At 45.9% G+C, this 7,619-nt stretch overlaps 1 protein-coding gene across 2 annotated transcripts in view; it reads right to left on the bottom strand.

Annotated features, from left to right (window-relative positions):
* The window catches only part of efnb1 (ephrin-B1), a 96,681-nt gene extending 89,408 nt beyond the window's left edge, over positions 1-7,273 (bottom strand). The window contains exon 1 of one of the 2 annotated variants that reach the window (XM_008419612.3): positions 7,187-7,273. The gene's annotated coding sequence lies outside the window, so the exon portion shown is untranslated. Of the gene's footprint in view, positions 1-7,008; positions 7,100-7,186 lie in introns of those variants that run through there. The other variant, XM_081611770.1, reaches the window with a different exon arrangement.
* Between the last annotated feature and the right edge of the window lie 346 nt (positions 7,274-7,619).

Below are 7,619 nucleotides of genomic sequence, written 5' to 3' on the forward strand. Positions count from 1 at the left end.
TCTACTGCCAGCAGCCTGAATGGGACAAAGACCTGAATAGAAACTTCAAAGCAACCTCTGTGAGCTCACCCTCCAACTCTCTCCCCTCCTCCCTCTCCTTCGCAGTCCCTTGGCTCGGCGATGGTCAACAAGCTCCCGTTGGAGCAGACGCCGCCTGTGTGATTCTGTTTGCCGGCCTGTTATTTTTCTTGACAGCTACAGGCGATCCCTGGCAGCTAGTTTAGATTTCAAAGCGTGTCTTATGTGGGGATGTGTGCGCCGGCTGGAGAAAGCAAACTGCAGGGATGCAGATATAATTGGAGCTGAGGATCTGACTCATTGCTCTCCCCTTTTTGAACCGAGCGCTGGCTCTCTTAAGGCAGCACTGGAACCGGAACAAGTAGCCCACAGCGCTGACACGCTGAAGAAATTATTGTTGCTAAATGATACAGAGGGGTTTAACGTCTAATTTCATCCCAGTGTCCTTACCGATTTCGCCCCGCGTTATGATCCCGCGGTGTGCGTCATCTCATTTGGCTCCGGCTCAGGGCTTGTAATGATCTCCCACTTATCACCTCTCTCGCTACAGTAGATCCTTCTTGAAGTGTTTAGTGGTGCATTTGCACCGGCCCTGTTTGGTCCGCTTTTATCAAACTCCAGTTTGATTGGCTGGAAAGTCCGGTTCGCTTGGGGAAGTGTGAATGCGCAATCAAACTCTGATGCGGACCAAAAAAGCAAACTCTGGTCTGCCCAAAAATCCAGGTCTTGATTTGGTCGAAGTGGACTTTGGTGCGATGAAAATGCACATGTGGATGGAAGCGGACAAGAGCCAGCTCCAAAAGCAGGAAGCAAAGGAATTTTGGGTAATTACAAATAAACAAACATGAGAGTTTAGCTCTATCAGGGAAAATGACTAGTAATCTTTTATCAAAGACAAAAGAGAAATCCTACAACCGCTAAAGTCTGACGCCACTCCATTTTTTATTTTATATTGTCAAGAAGGTAGTTTCAGTCATGTCTTCTTCATTGGTTTTCCTGGAGTTGCACCACAGGCAAGGGTTGAACAGATTTTTCAAAAAGTTTGCTTCGTTTGACACAATGCAGTGTGAAAGCAAATCGCAGCAAACCAGCTGAAAATGTAACAGATGTCATCATTTTGGTCCCCAATACACTGGATTATCAAGTGTGAAAAGACCCTAAGAGACAAGGGCCTACGCAAATCCAGGAATTTATCCTCCCTCAGAGAAGAAGCAACTCCCTGGGAATAAGCAGGAAGAGCTGAGGTTGAGGGCCGGGGCAGGGCTGAGATAAGATTTGCTTGTTTGTTTGGATATCCGTCCTGTCTGAACCCTCTTGTACCAGTCAAGCGTCAGGTCAACCGTCCAAAGCCCGTGGGATCAACATGTCATTGTTGCCGCCTGGTGTCCCTGACATGTCCTCAGTGGCGTCATCACAGAACACAGACCAGATTGCTCAGATCTCGGCTGAAGAGCCACCAGCATCCACCTCTAATCAGAGCACCGCCCCACCGAACAACCTCATCAGGGGACTTTTATCCCCCCCCCCCTCCTGCCGGCGGGTGCTTTGGGAAATTGTACAGGCTGCTGCAACTTTGATCACATATTTATATTCCAAGTGTAACCCCAGCAGGCAAGCCTCGTGCCCCTGCAAATGAAACGTCATCTGATTGCGCTTTCATTTCACGCGAAGCGGACGACAGCCTTTATTCTATGAAAATAAGCTTATATTTGGAGCTGTAGATAACTCTATCTGCAGACAGAATGTTATCTGTCAGCCTGATTATGTCATAGCTTTTTCAGCTGAGCGTGATTCTGTGCAGGCTATAAATAAAGAGGCTGTAAAAAATAAAAAAACCTGGAGGAGGCCCCCTCTGGCACATACACACACTGTCACAGTGGCATGGCCTTAGAAACAAAGAGATGAGCATTATAACGCCTAATGTACGCATGCCTGATTTCACACTCGGAGCAAAAAAGAAAAAAGAAAGAGGCATCAGATCTGAGCACGCATTGTTGCATAAACATGTCCACAGTGTAGGTCAGAGGTTAACCCACACTAATCATGGGCAGGAATTACACATTAAGTTTAGGCCTCCTTGTTGCCATCAGCGATCGTTAGACACAAATCTGGCTTGATCGTTCACTGCACTTCATGGAAAACTAGCAAATTAAAGTTTATTTAATGTAGCAGGGTTTAGTGCAACTCTATGCATTTTTTTTATTGGGTTTGAGGTCTAGTTATTCCAGAAGGTTAAAGAGTATGTAGTTGTGTGTAAAGTTCAGCCATCTGACCCTGAATTCAGAAGAGACAAGTTCAGAAAAAGCCGGTGGTAGAGCAGGTAGGTCCTGGGCTCGAATCCCAGGCCGGGTTCTTTCTGCACAGCGTTTTCATATAGATAGGTATGAGCTGCCCCTTTAATTCTGAAGGGGTAGGTGGGTGGGTATAGACGATGGATGCAGGCAGCAAAAGTACAAAACCATCACCGTTCACACACTGGAAACTGGTGATGTCCCTGGTCGGGTTTAAGCAAGTTTTACATTGCCTTGGACTGAGAGGGTCCAAGAAATAAGAACCTGCTCCAAAATGAACACCCTTATGGTCAGACAATCATCGTGCTGGGTGATGATTTGCACAAACTAGTTTAAACAAAGAGAAGACTGACAAGTTTCAACCATCGACATCTCGATGGTTGAAACTTGGACAGCTGGGACAACAATTATCTCAAACTTAAAGTAGACAAACATGAGGCCTTTACCATACTAAAATTTGTAGATCCATGTTTCAAATCTGAAAAAGCTTAACCAAATCTACCGAGAGGGGACAAACATCCATCTATAAGGATACCAGAGGCCCGTAGATGATGTGTGGTCAAGGTACATCTATGCACATATTTATGGGAGTGTATACATAAATCTGGGTCTGCATGAATACATTCATGATTAAATTCAGACTTTGTCCAGTTTTAGCTTTGGCAATTTTTTCATGTCCAAGAACAGTTCAAATTCATTACAAAACTCCCCAAATTTATGTGACATTCATGGACATGATGAGTGCATGTACACGTTTTCAGACTATTTCAAACCTGTAGGGACGAGGAGAAAAAAATCCTAAATATGAGGACTTCCTTGTTAGCAAGCAGAGCTTTCGGTCGGGCTCATCAAAGCCACAGCAATTACTCCCGTGCTCCCTAACTCGGGCATCAATCTGCTCTTATCTCAGCTCAATGCAGGATCAGGGAATATCAGCTCCAGCATCTGCTCCATCCGCAAACCGAGCCACTAAAAGCACAACAAAGTAGCTCTGCAGGCATAAATAGCGAAAGGAGGGGGCCCCCCGGAAGACGGACACATAACAAAAAGCAGGGTGATGAAAGATAGGACGGAGACACAGGTGTGTGTGTGTTCTTGTTTGTCTTATTTGCCTTGAGCATTTGGGTTCAATCAAACTGGAATCTGTCCATCAGCCAGAAGAGAGAGAAAAGAAAAAGCTTCATTCAGACGGATTTCCAAGCAGTTCGCCTCGGCTCAGGAGAGATTCTTCAAGGGAAATGAAGACATAGAGAGAGAAGGAAAGTCAACAGTGGGTCACGGAAAAAGGTCAAAGTTGAGCCACAACAGGCAGGAGCAGATATGAAGTTAAGACAGGCATGTCATATTTATTTGAGGGGTTAAGATATCCCCCGACTGTTTGTCTTATGAGCTTTGAGGGAACCCTCACATCAAAGCCCAGAGACACGTTTTTTACATTATGAAGCCAGTTTGCTTGGAAAAGTCAGGCGATCCTGATTCTGTTATGGGGAGCAAAGCTGCTCCAACACCTGGCTGGAGTGAGAGCTGGGCTGCATGAAGTGGACAGCAAACTATTTTTAGGGAGGATGTTTATTTTCCTCCCTGTCCCACCGAAGCAACATCTTTCATTCCGACCTCTTTATCGCAGCTGTGACCCTGACTTCCCTCCTCCTCCTCTTTCTCCTCTGACTGTTCTGTCTTCTGTACCTCCTTGTCCTCTTTTGATTCCCCTTTTTTTTTCTCTCTCTCTCACCTTGTCCTCATTTGAGCCGGAACAGTCGGCCGTGGCGCTTTCTCTGAATTCAAATGCTGAACCATCTAAAGACTTCTCAGTTCCGCACGTGCTTCGAGGCCTCGGCCCTTCTAGCTGCAAATCAATAATAAAGGAGTTAACGTTATGAGGAAATACCTCAGCTCCAGGTGCTGGCTGCGGGGGTCAGGGGTGAAAGGTGACTGGTCACACACAGAGCCTTGGGGCTCCCTGAACCCTGACCCCCACAAGACTGATGAACAGCATGCTAACGAGTACCAGCTCCCCTTCTCCGTGTCTGCACTCTCTCTTCTCGTCTTTGACCACCTCTGATTCCTCTCCCTCTTCTTCCTTCTCCCCCACTTTTCTGATTGGAGACAGCAAAGAAATGCAACGGTGCCCTGCGAAACGTCGCATACTCCTTATATTTGCTTAATCTAAACCTTGCAAAAGTGTTTGCAACAATTAAAAAATGTAATCAAAAAACACCAGGTACAGTCAGAAGACAGTCAGCGCCACCCTTAACAAGGAGGGTACAACAAAAAGATAATTGCTGAAGACGGTGGACAGGAACAAGAATGGTAGGAAAAGGTGCACCAGCAACAGGGAGAACTACATTCTTGAGAAGATAGTCAAGCAAAATCTATTGCAGACACAGATGAATACTAGATAGGAACTACAAATGTCGCATTCAGGCCATTTCTGAACCAGAGTCTTACCTGAACGAAGGAGAAAACAAACTGGACTTTCGCGCAACGGCCAAAAGTCCTGTTTTCAGATTTATGTAAATTCTGTATTTTATTTGGATATCAAGGTCTCAGGGTTTTGGAGGAAGAACAGGGAGGCACAGAATCCACTTTGCTCAAAGTCCAGTGTGACATTTTCACAGTCAGTGGTGGTTTGGGGTGCCATGTCATCTGTTGGTGTTGATCCACTGGGTTTTCTGAAGTAAACGGTCAATGCAGCTCTCTACCAAGAAATTTGACAGCGCCTCACACCTCCCTCTATTGAGAAGCTGTATGGAGATGCTGAATTTATTTTCCAGCAGGACTTGACACCTGCCCACACTTCCAAAGGCACCAAAAGCTGATTCAATGACCATGTTGTTCCTGTTCTTGATTGTCCAGTTAAACTCCCCCGACCCGAACCCCATAGGAAATCTACGAGCTGTTGTGAAGAGGAAGATGAGAGACACTACATCCAACAAGGCAGATGATCTGAAGGCCGCTATCAAAGCAATCTGGGCTTCCATTACACCTACACAGTGCCACACGCCAATCACCTGGATCATATGCCACGGCGCATTGATGCAGTAATTCATGCAAATAGGAAGCCCAGCCAAGCATTGAGTGATTAGAAATATAGATACTTTTCAGAACCATGGTTTCCTCACACTGCGCAGTGCTCTGTTATGGTCCATCAGACAGCATCTCAAATAAAACACAGCACATACAATTTTGAGGTTCAGACTCTGCACCTGATGAACTTTTAAAGTAGCTCACCATCTGCAGCTTCCTTAGATTTATAATCATCATACCACATTCAGACAAGGCACTGTTGCACCCTTACATAACCTAACCCCTATCTAGCAGTGCATGCAATACTTAAGAATAGATTGAATAAATTATGATTGGGTAAGGTGTTAAATCATGGCCAGCAGTGGAAGTGCTCTCCTACTAATGAGGCTGCTCATCCTCCGCTCTGGAGGAGGAAGGGAAGTGAGAAATCTAATAACGGGAACATTCATGAGCTTCCACCCACACGGGCACATTAAAGAAGCACATGCATGCACAAAACGGACCCGGTTCAAACGGGGTCGATGCGCACACACGCATTCGCCGCGCACACGGCCGCATGCTGGTGTCATTTGGGCAGCCGCACCATAAAGCCAATTAAAGAGATGAGTCTTATTAGCAGAGGTGTCCCGGGCCTCGTACATCACGGGGCTTTCCTGGCAGGGGCCGGTGACATGCAGGGGGCTCTCCGTCATCTTTATGAGACCTGTCTCATCACGCCCTTATGAGACACTCATCCAAACTTTTACAGAGACTCATGATTCAACTGGTGCTGGCTCGGCCCAGAAATCCATCCAGTCATCCGCAGGTCACCTCTGAATGGGCTCGGGAGGGGGGGGGCGAGGAGGAGTGTAGTGCAGCATACGACTTCAACAAATTTTCTAGTGTGCCTACAAGCATAAAAATCTACATGTTTACCCTTCAGATCATGTTTTTCATATTTCCCATTAGTCACTAGAATTTCAAGGTGGCGGCCATTTTTCAAGATGGCCACCATGACAACCAGGGTGACCATTTTATTATGGTCACTCTGGTTGTCAATGTAAATCATTGAACATGATTTCTGTGAATTCAATTATGTATGGTTTGACACAAAGTATTTATCCGTAATAAATATTACTAGTTTCAGTTTTTTAAAAAAAAACCTTTTCTTTGACCACCATCTTGAAAAATGGCCACCATGACAAATTTTGCTGAAATATTCAGCTCTCTGCTGCACCAGTGGAAGAGCAGAGATGCTGGCCTTGTTTGGAGCAGCGCTGCATGTTTTCAGTGCGAGTCCCTCTAATTGAAAAAACGTAATCTTGTTTTCTTTCTACCTGCAGGGAAAGGCATTATTACACTCGCTCCAAAGCTCTGGCCCCTTTGCGGGGGCGAGTGTGGGTCGGGTGGGGAGGAGTGGCGGCACAACCACGATCAGAGTAGAGGTGAGGAGCTAAGGTGTAAAGAATCGGATTCCAGGGCAACTCAGGGTAAACATTGCCCCGGTCCCAGCTGAAAACCCCACTTGTTTTCTTGCTCGAGCCCCCCTGCTCAGAGCCGTGGACCACCTGCAGCTCCGCTGATGACAGATTCCCTCCACACCGAGGACCGTCAGTGCCAAAAGGAGACTAATCCTCCTGCTCCTATCCTCCAACAACAATAGGCCTGTCACTCGTTCGCTCATTCAGCATACCTTTAGCCGCTCTGCCCGTGTGTCAATACGAAGAAAACCGACAGGAGGCAGACAGTAGGTTCCCACGGCGCTGTATTCATAGCGTTCCGCAGGAATCTGCAACCTGTTCGGGCCTGTTTTGGTGAAACCTGCTCCTTATAATGAAAGGCATTGATGCTTCTTCTCATTTCACATTCACCTTGACATCTCTGTTACAGCCCACACGGCGTCTCGTCTTAATCCAGGAGTGCTTATCTTTCGCTTTTTATTCAGTTACCAGATACTGCACTGGAAGCGGAGTACAGTGCTGGAATGACATGAGAAAAGAAAAAAAAAAACAAGAGTTTATATTTAGCTCAGGATGAGGATGAATTTTGGACATCTGACAGTTATTGGCCTGGAGGTTTGTCTGTCTGTGTGCTTAACTCCCTGTGCTTAATCTAATGAAGGGTCGGGTAAATGATTTAACAGGGTCAGCTGCCTTTTTCTTCTGCCTTTACAAGCCGAGCAGACTATAACCAATCCTTTCATTAATGATTTATTCATGGCATAAACATTGTTGCTTTATCTCATCTCAAGAGACTATTCAGGTTTGATTCTCTCTGTAAAGAGGTTCTTTTAAAATGCGTATA

This window comes from Poecilia reticulata, chromosome 10 (assembly GCF_904066995.2).
Source record: "Poecilia reticulata chromosome 10, P_reticulata-male-v2, whole genome shotgun sequence".
NCBI classification, from domain to species: Eukaryota; Metazoa; Chordata; class Actinopteri; order Cyprinodontiformes; family Poeciliidae; genus Poecilia; species Poecilia reticulata.